The sequence below is a fragment of the Rhinoraja longicauda genome, chromosome 42, assembly GCF_053455715.1.
Source record: "Rhinoraja longicauda isolate Sanriku21f chromosome 42, sRhiLon1.1, whole genome shotgun sequence".
NCBI classification, from domain to species: Eukaryota; Metazoa; Chordata; class Chondrichthyes; order Rajiformes; family Arhynchobatidae; genus Rhinoraja; species Rhinoraja longicauda.
The window spans coordinates 8,246,794-8,270,373 of NC_135994.1; the positions used below are offsets into that span (position 1 = coordinate 8,246,794).

Sequence of the window (23,580 nt, forward strand, 5' to 3'; positions counted from 1 at the left end):
TAAGACCAATAAGAATAATCAATAAAAATGCAATAACACACACAATCATAAACTAACACCAAACAAAAGAAACATCCATCACAGTGAGTCTCCTCCAGTCACCTCCTCCCCCCCTTCCCCTCCCCCCCTCCACACCCCTCATCCCCCCTTATCCTCCCTCCCCCTCCCTCCCTCCCTCCCTCGGACATAGATCTAAACTTAAAAATGTGAATAACTTTAAAAATATAACACCGATTTCAATGAAACTTTTTCCATTAGCACCAAAGGGACGACGGTGAGTAAGATGGGCCTAAAATTGTCGTGCTGTCGTGTACCGTTTTGGCTGTAGTTCAGGAACAAACAAACAAACAAACAAACAAACAAACAAACGAGAGTTTTAGTATATACATTCCCAGTCTCCATTCAGTTTAGTTTAGAGGTACACGTGGGAACAGGCCCTTCAGCCCACTGAGTCCACGCCGGCCAGCAACCACCTACACACTAGGGGCAATTTACAATTTTTATCAACTGCTGGGGGAGGCCTGAGACCGCCAGCGCCTCCTTTCGAGGCGAGGGTGAACTGCAGGGAGAAGCTTGAGACCACCACGCCTCCTCCTTCAAGGACCAGGACTGAGCTGCCGGGACTAGCCCAAGATCACCAGCGCCTCACCACACATGCCCTGTGACGGTGAGGGACAGCTATGCAGTTCACGCTCGCCTCGAGAGGAGGCACTGGCGGTCTCAGGAATATCCTGGTGGCTTAGTCTCTGGGGCTTGGAGGCGGCGCTGACTGTGTCTGGATTTTCCTGGTGGCTCAGTCTTTGCCTCTGTGTGTGGGTGCAGTCCCTCATTGTCCGTGGGCAGGGAGAGGCACTGGCATCTCAGGCTTGCCCCGGCCACTCAGTCTGAGCCTCAGTAGAGGCGCTGGCTGTCTAGGGCTTCTTCCCGGCAGCCCAGTCTTGACCGGACGGTGGCGCTGGTGGTCTGGGGTTTGTCCCAGTGGCTCAGTCTTCCTCCAACCTACGACAGGGGAACACAGCGAGCAGGGAGGTGCCCCGCTCTCTCCCTCTCTCCGCTTCTCTTCTCTTCTCATCTCTTCTCTCCTCTTCCCTCCTCTCCTCTCCTCTCCTCTTCTCCCCTCTTCTCTCCTCTTTGTTCTCTCCTCTCCTCTCCTCTCCTCTCCTCTCCTCTCCTCTCCTCTCCTCTCCTCTCCTCTCCTCTCCTCTCCTCTCCTCTCCTCCCCTCTTCTCACCTCTTCCCTTCTCTCCTCTCCTCTTCTCCCCTCTCCTCTTCTCTTCTCATCGCTTCTCTCCTCTTCCCTTCTCCTCTCCTCTTCTCCCCTCTTCTCTCCTCTTCCCTTCTCTCCTCTCCCCTCTCCACTTCTCTTCCCTTCTCTTCCTCTTTTCTCTTTTTTATCGGGAGTAGCTGACAAGGTTCAGGCGGCCAAACCAACATCAGATGATTGGCCCCAGCCATTGCCAATGATGCTGGGGATGGGCCTCTCCTGGCCCGTCAGACAGGGATCGGGACCAGAGCAGTGTCCGATGGAGGGGGCTGTCACAGTGGGAACCACAGTTTAAAAAATAAGGGGTCACATATTTCAGGCAAATGAGGTGGATTTTCTTCCTCCGAGGATTGTGTCTTTCTTTCAACCCTTTTCCCCAAAAGGGGGAATGAAATATTGGAGAAATAAGTGAAATAAGGGACTGAGGCTCAAGCATAATAAGCAAAGTGAGGGGGTTGAACTATCTTTGATCGCACTTTACTGGACTTTACCTTGCACTAAACGTTATTCCCTTAGTCTGAAGAAGGGTCTCGACCCGAAACGTCACCCATTCCTTCTCTCCTGAGATGCTACCTGACCCGCTGAGTTACTCCAGCATTTTGTGAATAAATACCTTCGATTTGTACCAGCATCTGCAGTTATTTTCTTACACTTATTCCCTTAGTTATCATGTATCATCTGTGCATTGTGAATGGCTCAATTATAATCATGTATTGTGTGTAAATTGTCCCCAGTGTGTGTAGGATAGTGTTAGTGTGCGTGGATCACTGGTCAGCGCGGACTCGGTGGGCCGAAGAGCCTGTTTCCACGCTGTATCTCTAAAGTCTAAATCCTTGTTTTCACATCACTATCGATGTCTTCTCTCTCTCTCTCTCTCTCTCTCTCTCTCTCTCTCTCTCTCACTGGAGCGACTAGGCTTGTATACACTGGAATTTAGAAGGATGAGAGGAGATCTTATCGAAACGTATAAGATTATTAAGGGGTTAGACATGTTAGAGGCAGGAAACATGTTCCCAATGTTGGGGGAGTCCAGAACAAGGGGCCACAGTTTAAGAATAAGGGGTAGGCCATTTAGAACTGAGATGAGGAAAAACGTTTTCACTCAGAGAGTTGTGAATCTGTGGAATTCTCTGCCTCAGAAGGCAGTGGAGGCCAATTCTCTGAATGCATTCAAGAGAGAGCTAGATAGAGCTCTTAAGGATAGCGGAGTCAGGGGGTATGGGGAGAGGGCAGGAACGGGGTACTGATTGAGAATGATCAGCCATGATCACATTGAATGGCGGTGCTGGCTCGAAGGGCCGAATGGCCTCCTCCTGCGTCTATTGTCTATTGACCCTCAGAGATCTCTGCCCTCCCACCAATCCCGGCCTCCTGCTCATCCCGAAAGTTAACCGCTCCACCACTGACGGCTTTGCCTTCAACTGTCGAGCACCCAGGTCAGAAACCCACTGCCTGGACCTCTCCACCCCTCTGTTTTTTCCTTTGGAGATACTTCTTGAAGCCTCTCCCTTTGACCACCTCTCGCGATCTGCGGACTTTACTGGCTCTACGTTGCACTAAACGTTATTCCCTGATCATGCATCTGCACACTGTGGACGGCTCGATTGTAATCGTGTCCAGTCTTTCCGCTGACTGGTTAGCGTACGACAAAAGCTTTTCACTGTACCTCAGCACACGTGACAAGAAACTAAACGGAAACTGTAGCTCTCACCTCTACAGCGCCGATCTGTCCTTTTCAGTTATATATAATCTATATACTAAAACTCTCGTTTGTTCGTTTGTTTGTTCCTGAACTACAGCCAAAATGGTACACGATAGCGCGACAATTTTAGGCCCACCTTACTCACCATCGTCCCTTTGGTGCTAATGGAAGAAGTTTCATTGGAATCGGTGTTATATTTTTTAAGTTATTCACATTTTAAAGTTTAAATCTATCTCCTAGGGGGGAGGGAGGGGTGTGGAGGGAGGGTGGGGATGGAGGGAGAGGGAGGGGGAGGAAGGAGGATATCTCCTAGGGAGGGAGGGGGGAGGGTTAGGGGGGTGAAGGGAGAGGAGGGGGGGAGGGGTGGAGGGGGAGGGAGAGGGGGGGAGGGGGAGGGGAGAGGGGGGGAGAGGGGAGAGGGGGGAGAGGGGAGAGGGGGGAGGGGAGAGGGGGGAGGGGAGAGGGGAGAGGGGGGAGAGGGGAGGGAGGGAGGAGAGGGTTCTGCACCAATGCAGGAGAGGTTTGGGCCCAACGGGTCCACTTGGTCTAGTTTACTTATACTTATCGTTGCACATGGCAATGATCTAAACTAAACTGAACTGAAAGGTGACCAGGTTAGATTGGAACACAGAGTGGAAGTTACAATCAAACGATTGACTGTGATTGTGTTAAGTGGGACGGGTGACCTATGCTCCTAATCTATGCATTGATTTGTTCAATTCAGCAGTGCAATCTAGCGCTCTCTGTTGCTTCCAGTAAAAGTCTACACTTACTTCCAGGAAACTGGAAAAAGGAACAAGTGGGAATGCTCTCCCATTGTCCGAGTAAAAGAATTGTGGGCACAGCCCAGACCACTGACTCCATCTACACCTCACGCTGCCTCGGCAAGGCCAGCAGCCCAGACCATCACACAAACCAACCTCCCTTCCATCGACTCCATCTACACCTCACGCTGCATCGGCAAGGCCAGCAGCCCAGACCATCACACAAACCAACCTCCCTTCCATCGACTCCATCTACACCTCACGCTGCCTCGGCAATCAAGGACCAGTCTCAACCTTCTCCCCTCTCCCATCGGGCAAGAGGTACAGAAGTATGAAAACACGCACCTCCAGATTCAGGGGCAGTTTCTTCCCAGCCGTTATCAGGCAACTGAACCATCCTACCACAACCAGAGAGCAGTCCTGATCTACCATCTACCTCATTGGTGACCATTGGACTATCTTTGATCGGACATTAGATTATTATTTTTTAGATTTAGATTTAGAGATACAGCGCGGAAACAGGCCCTTCGGCCCACCGGGTCCGCGCCGCCCAGCGATCCCCGCACACTAACACTATCCTACACCCTAGGGACAATTTTTACATTTGCCCAACCAATTAACCCACATACCTGCACGTCTTTGGAGTGTGGGAGGAAACCGAAGATCCCGGAGAAAACCCACGCAGGTCACGGGGAGAACGTACAAACTCCGTACACACAGCACCCGTAGTCAGGATCGAACCTGAGTCTCCGGCACTAGATTTGCTGTAAGGCAGCAACTCTACCGCTGCGCCACCGTGTCGCATTATTAGCTTCACCTTGCATTGAACGTTATCCCCTTATCATGTATCTGTACACTGTAAATGGCTCGATTGTAATCATGTATAGTCTTTCCACTGACTGGGTAGCACACAACAAAAGCTTTTCACTGCACCTCAGTACACGTGACAATAAACGGAACTGAAACTATCTCTGGCTTCCACAGTGTCGTTCTGTCCTTTACAGTTACATATAACTTGACCTTCTGATTTTGCACCTTCTTGGAAAAAAAACCTCCATTTTTTTGTGGTACATGGTTGTTCTTTAATAGAATCGTGAAATGATTCTCCCGTGGGCACCTCAGTATCCTTAGTGTTTGGACTTCAATTTGGCAAAGCAATTTTGGTTTAAAATAGACAGATGAAATTTTGCAGCACGGTCTCGAGGTAAAAAAAAACCCTGCTTGATGTGGCTTGCCTGCCAAAAGTTTTTGAACTACTTATCGAAGATTGCCTGTCAGCCATTTTGGCATCTTGACCCGTCACTCCGCTCAGAGGGGATGACAAGCTTCTCATTGCTGGCTGTGCGGGAAGAATATTGCAGTCGTACTTTTTTCCTTCGTGTGTGTTTTTTAAGTGCTACTTCTCAAGTCTCTGTTCTTCCCTGCTGGTTCACGGTGACGAGACCATGCACGGTGGCGCGGCGGTAGAGCCGCTGCCTCGCGGCGCCAGAGACCCGGGTTCCATCCTGACCACGGGCGCTGTCTGTACGGAGTTTGTACGTTCTCCCCGTGACCTGCGTGGGTTTTCTCCGGGGTGCTCCGGTTTGTTCCCACACTCCCACCAAAGGTTTAATAGGAATCTGAGGGGTAACCTTTTCACACAAAGGAACTGGGAAATGGCCCCAAAATGGCTGCCAGAGGATGTAGTTGAGGCTGGGACTATCCCAACGTTTAAGAAACAGTTAGACAGGTACATGGATAGGACAGGTTTGGAGGGATATGGACCAAACGCAGGCAGATGGGACTAGTGTAGCTGGGACATTGTTGGGCGGTGTGGGAAAGTTGGGCCGAAGGGCCTGTTTCCTCACGTTATCACGCCATGACTCTATGACTCTATCAAATCGCATTCCTCTAAATCCAGAGGGAATATGCTTCAGGATGTCCAAGAGGTACAAAAGGCATTATAGAATTGTAAAAAGCCCGGTGAGAGGAACCGTGGGGAGGGGGGGGGTGTGGTCTGACCTTCCATGCCCTCGAGGTGGGCTGCAGGAGACGCCCCTCCCCCAGGGAACGAGGGCTGGAGAGGGCCGGGCGAGGAGAGGGACGACGGTTCACGGGACGAGTGGAATGGAGGTGAGGGCTGCAACAACGGGCCTTTGTGGACAACTGTAGCTGGGACTGGGAAATGGCCCCAAAATGGCGACTCATGTACGGACTCAGTGGGCATGTTCTGTGCGTTCTGTATTCATAAGTTCATAAGGGAGCAATAGACTATAGGTGCAGGAGGAGGCCATTCGGCCCTTCAAGCCAGCACCACCATTCAATGTGATCATGGCTGATCATTCTCAATCAGTACCCCGTTCCTGCCTTCTCCCCATACCCCCTCACTCCGCTATCCTTAAGAGCTCTAACTAGCTCTCTCTTGAATGCATTCAGAGAATTGGCCTCCACTGCCTTCTGAGGCAGAGAATTCCACAGATTTACAACTCTCTGACTGAAAAAGTTTTTCCTCATCTCAGTTCTAAATGGCCTACCCCTTATTCTTAAACTGTGGCCCCTTGTTCTGGACTCCCCCAACATTGGGAACATGTTTCCTGCCTCTAACGTGTCCAACCCCTTAATAATTTTATACGTTTCGATAAGATCTCCTCTCATCCGTCTAAATTCCAGTGTATACAAGCCTAGTCGCTCCAGTCTTTCAATATATGATAGTCCCGCCATTCCGGGAATTAACCTAGTAAACCTACGCTGTACGCCCTGCAAAATTAGACCATTCGGCCCATCGAGTCTACTCCGCCATTCAATCATGGCTGATCTATCTCTCCCTCCCAACCCCATTCTCCTGCCTTCTCCCCGTAACCCCTGACACCCGCACTAATCAGGAACCTGTCTATCTCTGCCTTAAGAATACCCATTGACTTGGCCTCCACAGCCGTCTGTGGCAATGAGTTCCACAGATTCACCACCCTTTGACTAAAGGACTAAATTAACCGGGGGATTGTGCTTATGTTTGGTGATAGTCTTGTTGAGCTGTGTGCAAAAATAAAATTCACCATACCTTGGTACACGTGATAATAAAGAAACTGTTGAAGAATTATATCCTTTAAATACTGGAGCTGTAATCACGCAGCAATTAGTGTACAGTGCAATTGCTCTCGACAGTGCCTGTGGCCACGATTAATGCTGGAGATTGCACAGACCTCAATGGTAACCACAGGAGAGGGCACAGTCAACAGCCAAAGTGCTCACAGTCAAAACTGCGTAGTTTTAGTTTAGGTTCGAGATACAGCGCACTGAGTCCGCGCCGACCAGCGATCCCCGCACACTAACACTATCCCACACACACACTAGGGACAATTTACAGTTATACCAAGCCAATTAACCGACAAACCTGCACGTCTTTGGAGTGTGGGAGGAAACCGGAGCACCCGGAGAAAACCCACGTAGGTCACGGGGAGAACGTACAAACTCCGTACAGACAGCGCCCGTAGTCGGGATGCAACCCGGGTCTCTGGCGCCGTGAGGCAGCAGCTCTACCCGCTGCGCCACCGTGCCGCCCTGAACTTCACCACCCGCCCTAATTCCGCTGCCCTCAACAAGAGGACAGGCCTTTGTTTACGGCTCTCTCGTCACCACCTCCGACCAAATGCACTGCCCTTGTGATATGTCCTTTTTTTAACCCATCCTGTTAGAACAATGTGCTGTTTGATTGATGAATTCAATATTAAATCCTACAGCAACCACTGGGCTGGCATACCACACAAGGCAAGGCGCAGGGAGTGAGCGGACAACATCACATGCATACTGAACGCTGCACTCCCATCTGCACACACCACACAATCTGCGCTGCCAATAGGTGTCGAACCCACAGATAATAGAGCGGAGCAAGATGAACCACTCCGTCGAAGTCGCCTGTACTGAAGTGTAGTACGCATCGGAGCGTAACGTCCGCCATTTTAGAAAGCAAAACCCGCCATTCACTCTGCCTCTCGCAGTGTAATCAGTGTTGTGGGGGAACAGTATGTGTGATGAAACCATTAAAATGCAGAATATATCTCATCTATCAACTCACATTCTTTTGTTATTTTTCTTTTAAAATGTTTTCCCCCTGCTTAATTTCTCTGATTTTATTCTTTCTTACTTTTTCTGCCCATTTCCCTCCCATCCTTCCTCCCCAACCCCCTCTTGTGCACTTTCCCTTGTATTGCTCAAACACACACACACTGCACAAATTTAACTTATATATATATATATATATATGAATGTGTGTGAGAGGCAAGATAGAGATTAATAGATCTCAAAGTTCCTTCTCATGGATCAGAGGCAACTTATATTTAAAGCAACGCTCTATTTCTCTCTTCATCTTATTTTCCGCTTGATGTACATAAACCTCAAAGGCGATTCGACCTTTATGGTTTATGTATATGCAGATATATATATATATATATATTTGCAAATGCCTAATCTCTGCTTCCATGACTTTTAAAAATACAACAAAAAGGGATACAGCTCGTGGAGGTGAAGTTAAAATTGACAGAGAAAGCAAAGAAGAACAGTTCATTAAATATGATCAATTGGCCTGATACAGACAGAGTGGGTCTCTGGTGCAAATATTCAATCAGTAACATCCAAAGTTTAAAGATCACGAAGCAGCAACTCTTCAAGAAATAGTTATAAATGTCAACAGTCAACTTATCCAAGAAGTTGAACAAAAATAACTGTTTGCAAACATTTTATATACGAAGAAATCGCAGAGAATTTTGAACACTGCCCAGTCTAGCACACAGAGTCTGCTTACTAAAATGGCGCTGAAATATACCCATGACCTACTACGGGTTTTAGGGACGAGTGGTCTATCTTGCTCCTCTAGTATCTTTGGTTGTTCGGGTCGAGTGGTTCATCTTGCTCCTCTGGTATCTTGGCTTTTTAGAGTTGAGTGGTCAATCTTGCTCCTCTAGTATCTTTGGTTGTTAGGGTCGAGTGGTCTATCTTGCTCCTCTAGTATCTTTGGTTGTTAGGGCCGAGTGGTCTATCTTGCTCCTCTAGTATCTTTGGTTGTTAGGGTCGAGTGGTCTATCTTGCTCCTCTAGTATCTTTGGTTGTTAGGGTCGAGTGGTCTATCTTGCTCCTCTAGTATCTTTGGTCGAAACTGCTTTGATACCTTCAGTGAGGTTGGGGAGGTTTTGGGTGTCATTTTGCATTCGCTCCAGCATCTGGCTATTAAATGCGGAGCCTTGCTGTCAGAATGTATTCCATATTTTAAATAAGAAAAATTAGAATTCCATTTGGCGCTTGACTGCACATCGCTCTCTACACTGAGCCGACCTCCTGATTTGTTGCCGGTAATATTTTGAGACATAAAGGGATCAATCGGGACTTTATGAAAGAGGAGAGAGAGCCCAATTTACAGGAATGATTGAACTTCATAGTGCACGGCAGCTGAGAGTAATGGAAGTTGGGAACATTCATCAGCATTTGATGAATGTCCACGTCGTTACTGGAGGGATCCCGGCTCTTTTACATCTTTCCTCCTGTCACTAGTTGCTTTCCCTGCCCACAAAACCGCTCTCCTCCATTTGCATCAACCTATGTCCTCTGGTCCTCGATTCCCCTACTCTGGGCAAGAGACTCTGTGCATCTACCCGATCTATTCCTCTCATGATTTTATACACCTCTATAAGCACGGTGGCGCAGCGGTAGAGTTGCTGCCTTACAGCGAATGCAGCGCCGGAGACTCAGGTTCGATCCTGACTACGGGCGCCGTCTGTACGGAGTTTGTACGTTCTCCCCGTGACCTGCGTGGGTTTTCTCCGAGATCTTCGGTTTCCTCCCACACTCCAAAGACGTACAGGTATGTAGGTTAATTGACTGGATAAATGTAAAAATTGTCCCTAGTGTGTGTCGGATAGTGTTAATGTGTGGGGATCGATGGGCGGCGCGGACTCGGTGGGCCGAAGGGCCTGTTTCCTCGCTGTATCTCTAAATCTAAATCTAATTAAGGTCACCCCTCATCCTCCTGCACTCCAAGGAATAAAGTCCTAGCCTGCTCAACCTCTCCCTACAGCTCAGGCCCCTCGAGTCCTGGCAAATTCCTTGTAAATCTTCTGTGTACCCTTTCCAGCTTGACAATATCCTTCCTGTAACATGATGTCCAGAACAGAACACAATACTCTAAATGTGGCCACACCAATGTGTTGTACAACTGCAACATGACCTCCCAACCTCTATACTTAATACTCTGACTGATGAAGGCCAATGTGTCACAAGCCTTTTTGACCACCCGATCTACCTGTGATGCCACCGTCAAAGAGCAAGGGTCTGAAGAGGGGTCTCGACCCGAAACGTCACCCAATCCTTCTCTCCAGAGATGCTGCCTGTCCCGCTGAGTTACTCCGACATTTTGTGTCCAACGAAGTACCTGCACACATTCCCTCCATAACTCCCTGGTCCACTCGTCCCTTCCTACCCAAACCACCCCATCCCCGGGCAGATGCAACACCTGTCCCTTTACCTCCCCCCTCGACTCCATCCAAGGACCCAAACAGTCTTTCCAGGTGAGTCAGAGATTCACCTGCACCTCCTCCAACCTCATCTATTGCATCCGCTGCTCCAGATGCCAACTTCTCTACGTCGGCGAGACCAAACGCAGGCTCAACGATCGTTTCACTCAACGCCTTCGCTCAGTCCGCCTTAACCAACCTGATCTCCCGGTGGCTGAGCACTTCAACTCCCCCTCCCACTCCCAGTCTGACCTTTCTGTCATGGGCCTCCTCCAGTGCCATAGTGAGGCCCACCAGAAATTGGAGGAACAGCACCTCATATTTCGCTTGGGCAGCTTGCAGCCCAGCGGTATGAACATCGACTTCTCTAACTTTAGATAGTTCCTCTGTCCCTCTCTTCCCCTCCCCCCTTCCCAGTTCTCCCTCTATCTTCCTGTCTCCACCTATATCCCTCCCCTGACATCAGTCTGAAGAAGGGTCTCGACCCGAAACGTCACCCATTCCCTCTCTCCTAGATGCTGCCTGACCTGCTGAGTTACTCCAGCATTTTGTGAATAAATCGATTTGTACCAGCAATAGACAATAGACAATAGACAATAGCTGCAGGAGGAGGCCATTCGGCCCTTCGAGCCAGCACTGCCATTCAATGTGATCATGGCTGATCATCCACAATCAGTACCCCGTTCCTGCCTTCTCCCCATACCCCCTGACTCCGCTATCCTTAAGAGCTCTGTCTAGCTCTCTCTTGAATGCATTCAGAGAATTGGCCTCCACTGCCTTCTGAGGCAGAGAATTCCACAGATTCACAACTCTCTGACTGAAAAAGTTTTTCCTCATCTCTGTTCTAAATGGCCGACCCCTTATTCTCAAACTGTGGCCCCTGGTTCTGGACTCCCCCAACATCGGGAACATGTTTCCTGCCTCTAATGTGTCCAACCCCTTAATAATCTTATACGTTTCGATAAGATCCCCTCTCATCCTTCTAAATTCCAGTGTTTACAAGCCTAGTCGCTCCAGTCTTTCAACATATGACAGTCTCGCCATCTGCAGTTATCTTCCTACACAACCTGCATCAGTTGGTAGACGTTTCTTCAAGTGTGACATTAAGTCTGGCTCTGTTGAGCAGGCACTGCTATTTACCAGAATGAATTAACTTGTCTGAGAGGATGGTCCTGGGGACTCTGGCTCACCACAGCTCGGCAAAAGCAAGCGCTTTCTCATCAGCTGCAGAGAACATATCAAAATTATTTTCGTAATTAAATATTGATTTTCCTATTTTGGTTGGGGGAAAAAAGAGCAGAACCTACTTCCAGTAAATGTCCACTTACAGTGTTCGAGGTCCCAATTCAATTCTGCTGAATGTGAAAGGGAAGGATTCTGCTGGTTTGTGTGGGGGAAATTGCTTCCAGATTTTAATCCCATATGGATTCCCTCCAATGTTATTACGATGCCTTCTCTGCTCTTCCACCAGGCGTGCGACTGGTCTTTTTAATTTCATCCTTGAAGCCACAATAGGTGGAACTGTGGCCCCGTGCATTGCCCATGTGCGCTTCCCACAGTACGGTGGTCAGACAGAAGGTGGACACAAAACGCTGGAGTAACTCAGCGGGACAGGCAGCATCTCTGCAGAGAAGGAGAGAACGTTTCGGCTCGAGTCCCTTCTTCAGACTGGTTAGGGATGAGGGAAACGAGAGGTATAGACGGTTATAGACAATAGACAATAGGTGCAGGAGTAGGCCTTTCGGCCCTTCGAGCCAGCACCACCATTCAATGTGATCATGGCTGATCATCCACAATCAGTACCCCGTTCCGGCCCTCTCCCCATACCCTCTGACTCCGCTATCTTTAAGAGCTCTATCTAGCTCTCTCTTGAATGCATTCAGAGAATTGGCCTCCACTGCCTTCTGAGGCAGAGAATTCCACAGATTCACAACTCTCCGATGCGGTGATGATAAAGGAAACGGGCCATTGTTGGCTGTTTGCCGGGTGAGAACGAGAAGCTGGTGCGACTTGGGTGGGGGAGGGATGGAGCGAGAGGGAATGCCGGGGTTACTTGAAGTGAGAGAAATCAATATTCACACCACTGCCCAAGCGAAATATGAGGTGCTGTTCCTCCAATTTGCGTTTAGCCTCACTCTGACAATGGAGGAGGCCCAGGACAGAAAGGTCAGTGTGGGAATGGGAAGGGGAATTAAAGTGTCCAGCAACCGGGAGATCAGGTAGGTTCAGGCAGACGGAGCGAAGGTGTTCCGCTCAGATGCAACTAGGCTCCGAGGAATTGATCATCATTTTCTTCAGGCAGTGAATTCCAGACCCAAACCACTGTCAGAGTAAAGACATTTTTCCTCACATCCTATTTTTTGCCTGTGTTTTAAACTTGTGTCCCGTGATCCTTGAACCAACTTGGTTTAGTTTAGAGATACAGCGCGGAAACAGGCCCTTCGGCCCTCGCCGACCAGCGATCCCCGCACACTAATACTATCCTACGCACACTAGGGACAATTTACAATTTTACCGAAGCCAATTAACTGACAAACCTGCACGTCTTTGGAGCGTGGGAGGAAACCGGAGCTTCCTGGAGAAAACCCACGTGGTCACAGGGAGAACGTACAAACCCCGTACAAACAGCACCTGTAGTCAGGATGGAACTTGGATCTCCGGCGCTGTGAGGCAGCAACTCTACCGCTGCGCCACCGTGCCGCCCCCATCTGCTTTTGGTAACAGCCTTGCTCTGTTTAACCTGTCTCAACCACACCTGGTCTTGTCCAACTCCAGCAAACTTCCTGTCGACATTCTTTACACCAAGGAGAAAACCCCAGCTTAGAACATGGAACAGTATGCCACAGCAGACAGACACAAAAAGCTGGAGTAACTCAGCGGGACAGGCAGCATCTCTGGAGAGATGCAATGGGTGACCTTTTGGGTCGAGTCCCTTCTTCAGACTTCAGGGTCTGAAGAAGGGCCTCGACCCGAAACGTCACCCATTCCTTCTCTCCAGAGATGCTGCCTGTCCCGTTGAGTTACTCCAGCACTTTGTGTCTATCTTCAGTTTAAACCGCCATCTGCAGTTCCTTCCTGCACAGTGCAGCACAGGAACAAGGCCCACAGCCCACAAAGTCTGTGCCGAGCACAATGCCAAGTCACACTGACCTCCTCCGCCTGCACGTGACCCACATCCCTCCATCCCCTGCATGTCCATGTGCCCATCTCAAGGGCTCTTTGGCCCACCGTTGGCACCCACCACCCTCTGTGTCAATACCCTTGCCCCACACATCTCCACTCACCTTAAAGCTATGCCCTTATGTCTTTGCTATTTCCATGCTGGGAAAGGATTACAACTGTCTCCCCTATCTATACGTTTGATAATCTTTTAAACGTTCATCACGCCCCCCTTCAATCTCCAACGCTCCAGAGAAAACAACACAAGTTTGTCGGCCCGCGCCGATCACCCGTTCACACTAGTTCTGTGCCATTCCCACTTCCTCATCCACTCCCTGCACACCAGGGGGAAATTTACAGACGGCCTGTTAATCTACAATCTTTGGGATGTGGGAGGAAACCAGAGCACCCAGAGGAAACCCACGAGGTCATAGGGAGAACGTGCAAACTCCACCCACACACAGTACCATTAAAAGTACCATTAGCAAATTTGCAGATGATACAATGCTGGGTGGTAGTGGGAACTGTGAGGAAGATGCTATGAGGTTGCAGGGTGACTTGGACAGTCTGTGTGAGTGGGCGGATGCATGGCAGATGCAGTTTAATGTGGATAAGTGTGAGGTTATCCACTTTGGTGGTAAGAATAGGAAGGCAGATTATTATCTGAATGGTGCCAAGTTAGGAAAAGGGGTCGTACAACGAGATCTGGGTGTCCTAGTGCATCAGTCACTGAAAGGAAGCATGCAGGTACAGCAGGCAGTGAAGAAAGCCAATGGAATGTTGGCCTTCATAACAAGAGGAGTTGAGTATAAGAGCAAAGAGGTCCTTCTGCAGTTGTACAGGGCCCTAGTGAGACCGCACCTGGAGTACTGTGTGCAGTTTTGGTCTCCAAATTTGAGGAAGGATATTCTTGCTATTAAGGGCGTGCAGCGTAGGTTTACTAGGTTAATTCCCGGAATGGCGGGACTATCGTATGTTGAAAGACTGGAGCGACTAGGCTTGTATACACTGGAATTTAGAAGGATGAGAGGGGATCTTATCGAAACATTTCAGATTATTAAGGGGTTGGACACGTTAGAGGCAGGAAACATGTTCCCAATGTTGAGGGAGTCCAGAACCAGGGGCCACAGTTTGAGAATAAGGGGCGGGACATTTAGAACGGAGATGAGGAAAAACTTTTTCAGTCAGAGAGTTGTGAATCTGTGGAATTCTCTGCCTCAGAAGGCGGTGGAGGTCAGTTCTCTGAATGCATTCAAGAGAGAGCTAGATAGAGATCTTAAGGATAGTCAGGGGGTATGGGGAGAAGGCAGGAACGGGGTACTGATTGAGAATGATCAGCCATGATCACATTGAATGGCGGTGCTGGCTCGAAGGGCCGAATGGCCTCCTCCTGCACCTATTGTCTATTGGCACAGACATCACTCAAAGTCAGGATTGAACCCGGGTCTCTGGCACTGTGAGGCAGCAGTAGAAACATAGAAAAATAGGTGCAGGAGTAGGCCATTCGGCCCTTCGAGCCAGCACCGCCATTCAATATGATTATGGCTGATCATTTGAAAACAGTACCCCATTTCTGCTTTTTCCCCATATCCCTTGATTCCGTTGGCCTTAAGAGCTGAATCTTACTCTCTCTTGAAAACATAGTGAGGCAGTGGTTCTACCAGCTGTGCCACCGTGCCATTGCTCAGACAAGAAGTGACGATCTGAAACTAATTGACAAAACCTTCCGTGGAACGGGAGAGTCTGAGGAAATCAGGCCATCTTAACTCTGGCTGTGACAGAATCAAGAGTCTCGCTGGCTGCCATGGCAGCTGTAAATGAATAGTTCACACACCGCATGTTATCCGAGATTGTTGAAAAGCCAGGATCATCGACATCTCCACAATAGGGTAATGATACCCTTAAAGGAGTTAATTAAAAAATTGTAGGGCACTGTGGTTGTAAGCTGTCTGCACTGTTGAATTACCTCCGTTTCTCTGTTCACCTCTAATTTAATGACTGCCTGTTTTGACATGTGTTACCCAGTCAACAAGCTCCTGATTATATCCTGAATTTCTCTCTCCAAACAAGAGTTCATGCGTACTTAACTTTCCCACTGGCGTGGCATGAAGAGGCCCCTTCTCCATTGCGGTGCACAGCATCACAAGTTACCTGGCGTTCACGCCACATTTTACTCGCAGTCGGTCCGTGTAGCCCAGTCAAACTGAAACTTTTGACCACTTGTCAATTCGACAATTCGAAGAAATAGCCTCCAAAACTGCATGCTTACAGCTCCAAACATCTAATGTTCTGGGCGGTAGGGACAGCTTTCGGGTGAGAAGGGGCAACGTTTAAAGGAGATGTGCGGGGAAAGTAATCTTACGCGGAGGGTGGTGGGGGCCTGGAACGTGCTGCCAGGGGTGGTGGTGGAGGCAGATACCATAGTGGCGTTTCCGAGGCTGTTCGGCAGGCAGATGGACATGCAGGGAACGGGGGGATAGAAACATAGAAACATAGAAAATAGGTGCAGGAGTAGGCCATTCGGCCCTTCGAGCCTGCACCGCCATTCAATATGATCATGGCTGATCATCCAGCTCAGTAACCTGTACCTGCCTTCTCTCCATACCCCCTGATCCCTTTAGCCACAAGGGCCACATCTAACTCCCTCTTAAATATAGCCAATGAACTGGCCTCAACTACCTTCTGTGGCAGAGAATTCCACAGACTCACCACTCCCTGTGTGAAGAAATGTTTTCTCATCTCGGTCCTAAAAGACTTCCCCCTTATCCTTAAGCTGTGACCACTTGTTCTGGACTCCCCCAACATCGGGAACAATCTTCCCGCATCTAGCCTCTCCAACCCCTTAAGAATTTTATATGTGGATCACGTGCAGGCAGAAGGGATTAGTGTAAACTTGGCATCATTGGCATCACGGACATTGTGGGCTGAAGGGCCCCTTCCTGTGCTGTACTGCTCTACGTACTAAGGCAGTCTGTGCCTACTGTGCAGAGGTAGACAACCTCTAGGCTGAGAAAGTGGTATTTCTATGCTGATGCCAGGCAGTGGGCACCTCACTATATCGCCATGACAGACTCCACGACTATCAACAAGCCTTCATCGTAGCTGGGGAATCCTGTGTAAAACGTTATGGTCAGCTTTAAGGTGAGGGGGGCAAACTCTAATGGAGATGTGCAGGGGCAAGTTATTTTGCACAGAGGGGGGGGTGGGGGCCTGGAACGCGCTGCCAAGGGTGGTGGTGGAGGCAGATACCATAGTGGCGTTTACGAGACTTTTGGACAGGCACGTGGATATGCAAGGAAGGGAGGGATACGGGTTATGTGCAGGCAGATAAGAGTTGGTCTTGGCATCATATTCAGCACAGGTATTGTGGGCCGAACGGCCTGTCCTTGTGCTGTACTGTTCTGTTCCAAAACGGAAGTGTGATTTTGTATATTCCTCCTGTTCTGATCCATTGCATGATTATGAATGGATAAATGCTCTCTGCCTGGCGTGACCTGTAAGGAAGCTCACTTGAAGACTTGGACTAGTTCTCCAGGGGTTCATGAAATTGAAATATCAAAGAAAACCAGTCTCCCCCATCAGGCAAGAGGTACTGAAGTACATTGACTCCATCTACACCTCACGCTGCCTCGGCAAGGCCAGCAGCCCAGACCATCACACAAACCAACCTCCCTTCCATCGACTCCATCTACACCTCACGCTGCCTCGGCAAGGCCAGCAGCATAATCAAGGACCAGTCTCACCCCGGCCACTCCCTCTTCTCCCCTCTCCCATCGGGCAAGAGGTACAGAAGTGTGAAAACGCACACCTCCAGATTCAGGGACAGTTTCTTCCCGGCTGTTATCAGGCAACTGAACCGTCCTCTCACCAACTAGAGAGCGATCCTGACCTCCCATCTACCTCATTGGAGACCCTCGGACTATCTTGAATCGGACTTTATCTTGCACTAATCGCTATATCCTTTGTGCTGTATCTGTACACTGTGGACGTCTCGATTGTAATCATGTGCAGTCTTTCAACTGACTGGTTAGCACGCAACAAAAAGGTTTTTCACCGTGCCTCGGTACACGTGACAATAAACGAAACTAAACGATGTACTCCACAACAGCAATGCAGGGGGAGGTCGGAGATGAGAGGGTGGTGAATCTGTGGGATTCATTGTCACAGACGGCCCATGTCAATGGGCATTTGTATGGCAGAGATAGATAGATTCTGGATCAGTGTGGGTGTCAGGGGTAATGGGGAGAAGGCAGGAGATTGGGATTGAGAGGGGGAGATAGATCAGCCATGATTGAATGGCGGAGTGCACCGGATGGGCCAAATGGCCTCATTCTGCTCCTATCACATGAAGTCTATGGGCGGCACGGTGGCGCAGTGTTAGAGACACTGCCTTACAGCGCTAGAAATCTGGATTCGATCCCGACTACGGGTGCTGTCTGTACGGAGTTTGTACGTTCTCCCCGTGACCTGCGTGGGTTTACTCTGAGATCTTTGATTTCCTCCCACACTCCAAAGACGTGCAGGTTTGTAGGTTAATTGGCTTTCTGTGGATTGTAAATTGTCCCTCGTGTGTGTAGGATAGTGTTCGTGTGCGGGGATCGCTGGTCGGCGCGGACTCGGTGGGCCGAAGGGCCTGTCTCCGCGCTGTGCCTCTGAACTAAACTGAACCAAGTTGATGAGTCTGTCGATGAACACAGGCAGAGGTGAGGCCCTTCACGGAGCGCTCCATCTGGCCTGTGTTGTTTCGTGCTTCCCTGTCCGCGGCCGTCCCCCTGCTCCCCCTTAGCGCACGGACATGGGGAGCCAGCTCCGACACGTGTTAACGCCACCACGTCACCAGCAGAGGCCTGTTATCCTCGGTGCATGAAGCATGTAAGGCTACCTGGGCCTTTTGATCCATCGTTGCTGGCACATGCTGGGAAACGTGTTGTACACTTCGCGCACCTGTGAAGATACATGGATGCTTGACAGCGAAACATTGGGGAACTGAGTGGGAAGACGGTGTGAGATTCCCGCCTCCGGTCGGGGATTTTCATCACCGCTCACTTGGACCATTTGCGTTACATTGAAGCACAGAAAGCAGGAGACTTTTACCATCAAGCAACCCCCTCCCCCCTGACTCCCCCCCACCACCATCTTCGATAACAAGGATGCAGTGGTGACTTGTAGACTCCACACGAAGCTGGCAGCCAGCCCAGAAGAGAAAGGTGTTAATTATCCCTTTCAATTCCACGGCAGCACTACAGCGATCCAGTGCTCCAGTGCGCACAGGCCCAGCACTTGAGTGAAGAGATTTCATTGCCGGCTTCATTGGACTTGGAGATCGTTACACATCTTGGGCCTGGATATGCAATTCCTACCTTCTCCCTGCAACAAAGCATTCTCTTCCACAACGCTCGCCCTGATTGCCAAGACACTCCTGCAGCGGGACGGTGGCGCAGCGGTAGAGTTGCTGCCTCACAGCGCCAGAGACTCGGTTCCATCCTGACCACGGGTGCTGTCTGTACGGAGTTTGCACGTTCTCCCCGTGACCTGCGTGGGTTTCCTCCCAAACTCCAAAGACGTACAGGTTTGTAGGTTAATTGGCTTCTGTAAATTGTAAATTGTCCCTAGTGTGTGCAGGATAGTGCTGCATTACATGAACACTATCCTACACACACTAGGGATAGACAATAGAAAATAGACAATAGGTGCAGGAGGAGGCCATTCGGCCCTTCGAGCCAGCACCGCCATTCAATGTGATCATGGCTGATCATTCTCAATCAGTACCCCCGTTCCTGCCTTCTCCCCATACCCCCTGACTCCGCTATCCTTAAGAGCTCTATCTAGCTCTCTCTTGAAAGCATTCAGAGAATTGGCCTCCACTGCCTTCTGAGGCAGAGAATTCCACAGATTCACAACTCTCTGACTGAAAAGGTTTTTCCATGTCTCTATGCACAACTCTATTCCTTGGAGCGCAGGAGGATGAGGGGTGATCTTATCGAGGTGTACAAGATCATTAGAGGAATAGATCGGGTGAATGCACAGAGTCTCTTGCCCAGAGTAGGGGAATTGTGGACCAGAGGACATAGGTTTAAAGTGAAGGGGAAAGATTTCACAGGAACCCGAGGGGTAACTTTTTACAGAAAGGGTGGTGGGTGTATGAAACGAGCTGCCAGAGGAGGTAGTTGAGGCTGGGACTATCCCAACGTTTAAGAAACAGTTAAACAGGTACATGGATAGAATGGGTTTGGAGGGATATGGGCCAAATGTAGGTAGGTGGGACGAGTGTAGATGGGACATGTTGGTCGTGGTGGGCAGGTTGGGCCGAAGGGCCTGTTTCCACACTGTGTCTCTCTATGTGAGGGGATCTTATCGAAACGTATAAGATTATTAAGGGGTTGGACACGTTAGAGGCAGGAAACATGTTCCCAATGTTGGGGGAGTCCAGAACCAGGGGCCACAGTTTAAGAATAAGGGGTAGGCCATTTAGAACGGAGATGAGGAAAAACCTTTTTCAGTCAGAGAGTTGTAAATCTGTGGAATTCTCTGCCGTGGAAGTGGAGGCCAATTCTCTGAATGCATTCAAGAGAGAGCTAGATAGAGCTCTTAAGGATAGCGGAGTCAGGGGGTATGGGGAGAAGGCAGGAACGGGGTACTGATTGAGAATGATCAGTCATGATTACATTGAATGTCGGTGCGTACAGGCTCGAAGGGCCGAACGGCCTCCTCCTGCACCTATTGTCTATTATCTATATGAGAGGTGGGAATGACCAGGACCGCAGTGCAATGTCCAATGACCCCCCCCCCCCCCTTTACAGGCACTTGCAAGCACGACACCCCCTGCACATCGAAAGTACAAGGCAAAAGCACGGTCTGACATCCCACACATTTTAATACATATTTAATCATGTCACTGCTATCCACTGCCAGAAAAACTAAGATTACAAAGCAATTTGTAATAGACAAATGTACCTCCAGGCACAAACATCCTGCTCTCTCTTGCAAATGTCACACTACCTCTCCCAAAATCAGCTTGCCTTTCACGCTGTGCAAAAAAGAACATTAAAGCCGATCTGTTTGCTCAAAAGTTCAGTTGGAAATATGTTTAGTGATGGGCGCTGAGGGAGAGAGGTGGAGACAGTCACGAGGGAGCGGTGGCAGAGAGGCACAGTTCAAGTGGCCCGGGAAAGAGTGGGAGAGACCCCAACGGGGAGCGAGAGGGAAAACGGAGAGAGCGAGGCAGAGAGGCGGAGAGACAGAGGGTGACCGAGGGTGACCGAGGAAGGTGGTGGACACGGCAAACACCCCAAAGAGAACAGAGAGAGCGAGAGAGAGAGAACGAGAGACAACGTGAGAGAGAGAGGGAGAGAGAGAGAAATGACGCCATCTTGTACCTTGCAAGTCTGAAGGTTGTTAAAAATGTCAGAGTCTTAACTTGGCCATAAAGGCCCGTTGTCCTGGAGACGGCACTGGGTTGGCGTTACAGGGACGGCCTGGCCAGGTGATGTGTCGATGCCCTTTACCGCTGCTCTGCCGCTCCAGCCCACAGCAGGCCGCGCGCTCGGCCTCACGGAGCGGAGTCCCATCTACCTGAGCCCCAGGCTCCTGCGGGGCCTCCAGCGGCCCACTCCTCCGACACAGCGGGCCGTGAACGCACCGTCCCCCACCTCCGACAGCTTTACCGCTGCTCTGCCGCTCCGGCCCACAGCAGGCTGCACTCTCGGCCTCACGGAGCGGAGTCCCATCTACCTGACCCCCAGGCTCCTGCGGGGCCTCCAGCGGCCCACTCTACCAACACAGCGGGCCGTGAACGCACCGTCCCCCACCTCCGACAGCTTTACCGCTGCTCCGCCGCTCCGGCCCACAGCAGGCTGCACTCTCGGCCTCACGGAGCGGAGTCCCATCTACCTGAGCCCCAGGCTCCTGCGGGGCCTCCAGCGGCCCACTCCACCGACACAGCGGCCCGTGAACGCACCGTCCCCCATCTCCTACAGCTTTACCGCTGCTCCACCGCTCGGGCCCACAGCAGGCCAAGCTCTCGGCCTCACGGAGCGGAGTCCCATCTACCTGAGCCCCAGGCTCCAGCGGCCCACTCCACCGACACAGCGGGCCATGAACGCACCGTCCCCCACCTCCGACAGCTTTACCGCTGCTCCGCCGCTCGGGCCCACAGCAGGCTGCACTCTCGGCCTCTCGGAGCGGCCCACTCCACCGACTCCGGCCACTCCCACGCCTCAAGGACAGCGGCCCGTGAACACGGGCACCGATCAGCCTCCGTGGTCACGGTCGAACCAGGGTCTCTGCCGCTGTGAGGCTGCAGACGACCCACAGGCCCCACCAGTCAGGGCAATCTGAGCCACTGCCGTTTGGATCTGGGGCACTGTCACGCTTCCCACTGGCTGGCAGCATTCTTACCAGGGGCCCTGGCACAAGGGCCCACTCACCCCAACCAAGACAATCCAAGGAGGTGCTGGGGATGAGGTGTGGGAAGGCAATAGGGTCAGCCCACAGTGGCATGGAGACATCCAGCTAAGATGGGTTTAATTGAAGTTGCCTCTTCCTGCCTTTCCTCAGACCTGTTTTACCCTCTGCTGCAGGGACCAGTGAGGGAGGAACAGCGGTAGGTTACCACCTCACAGCGCCAGAGACCTGGGTTCCATCCCGACCACGGGTGCTGTCTGTACGGAGTTTGTACGTTCTCCCCGTGACCTGCGTGGGTTTTCTCCGGGTGCTCCGGTTTCCTCGCACACTCCAAAGAGATGTGCAGGTTTGCACGCTAATTGGCTTCAGTAAAAATTGTAAAATTATCCCATGTGTGTGTGTTGGATAGTGTTAGTGTGTGGGGATCGCTGGTCGGCACGGACTCGATGGGCCGAAGGGCCTGCTTCCGCGCTGTATCTCCAAAGCCTAAAGTGTAATCCCCAAAACATGCGGGTTTGTAGATGAATTACCCCTCAGTAAATGGCCCCGAGTGTGTCGGGAGTGGATGGGAAAGTGGAATAACACAGAACTAGAATGAACGGCACTTTTGTCGTAAGATATCAAGATGGAGCGCTGAGCTGCTAATCATCCTCCTCAGTGCCCTTTCAACACATTACAAGGTCACTCTTCTCATATCGGTTCAGCTATAAATGTCTACCTCAGACAGCCAATAAATATTTTAACGGCATCACTCCAAAAACACAAGTGTAAATGCTTGGGCTACACACCAGGTCTCCGTGGGCATTGTAGGTTAATTGGCTTCTGTTCTCTGTTCTCCTGCTTAAGCTTTGCAACCTGAGCTTCTCCACAACATCTTTATCCTTGTTTGTTGCATTAAACCCAGGACCTTGAGGTTAGGGACAGCAAACAGCAGTCTAACCCCTATCCTAGTTCTCCGACTGCTTTCATTGCCCTCTTGATATTACTGATTGTGTGTCTCGTTATCACCTTTGCCTCAGCTCACAATGTACCACTCTACATTTCCTTGATCTGCAACCCCTTTGATCTGTGTTTTTACACCTGACCCCTCCATATCTCTATTTAGTTCAGTTTAGTTTAGTTTAGCTTAGAGATACAGCGCGGAAACAGGCCCTTCGGCCCACCGAGTCCGCGCCGACCAGCGATCCCCGCACACTAACACTATCCTACACACACTAGGGACAATTTTACACTTACCAAGCCAATCAACCTACAAACCTGCATGTCTTTGGAGTGTGGGAGGAAACCGGAGCACCCGGAGAAAACCCACGTGGTCACAGGGAGAACGTACAAACTGTGCCTCCCCTCTCCCTCCTGCACACAGCTGTCTAACCTCTCCATGGATTAGGTCAAGCTAAGTAGAGACATCTCTAACCCCTACAATACAATACAATACAATATATCTTTATTGTCATTGTACCCAGGGGTACAACGAGATTGGGAATGCGCCTCCCATACGATGCAATAATTTAGGTAATTTAGACAGCAGCAACCCAACGAAACGAACAGTTGTAACAGTTTTGGACAGGGTAAAGTGCAAGTTGATCTATGCGTTGTGGCCATCCGGCTCAGCAGGACCGGTTCATAGCAGCTATGGCCCTGGGGATGAAGCTGTTCCTGAGTCTGGAGGTGCGGGCATAGAAGGCCTTGTATCGTCTGCCCGATGGAAGGAGTTCGAACAGACTGTTGCAGGGGTGTGAAGAGTCTTTGTGGATGCTGGTGGATTTTCTGAGGCATCGTGTGTTGTAGATGCCCTCCAAGTCTGGTAGC

General features: G+C 50.4%; 1 protein-coding gene across 2 annotated transcripts in view; it reads left to right on the forward strand.

Annotated features, from left to right (window-relative positions):
* LOC144612040 (acid-sensing ion channel 1-like) overlaps positions 1 to 23,580 on the forward strand; it is a 655,031-nt gene that overhangs the window by 165,389 nt on the left and 466,062 nt on the right. The gene's annotated exons all lie outside the window — the stretch shown is intronic.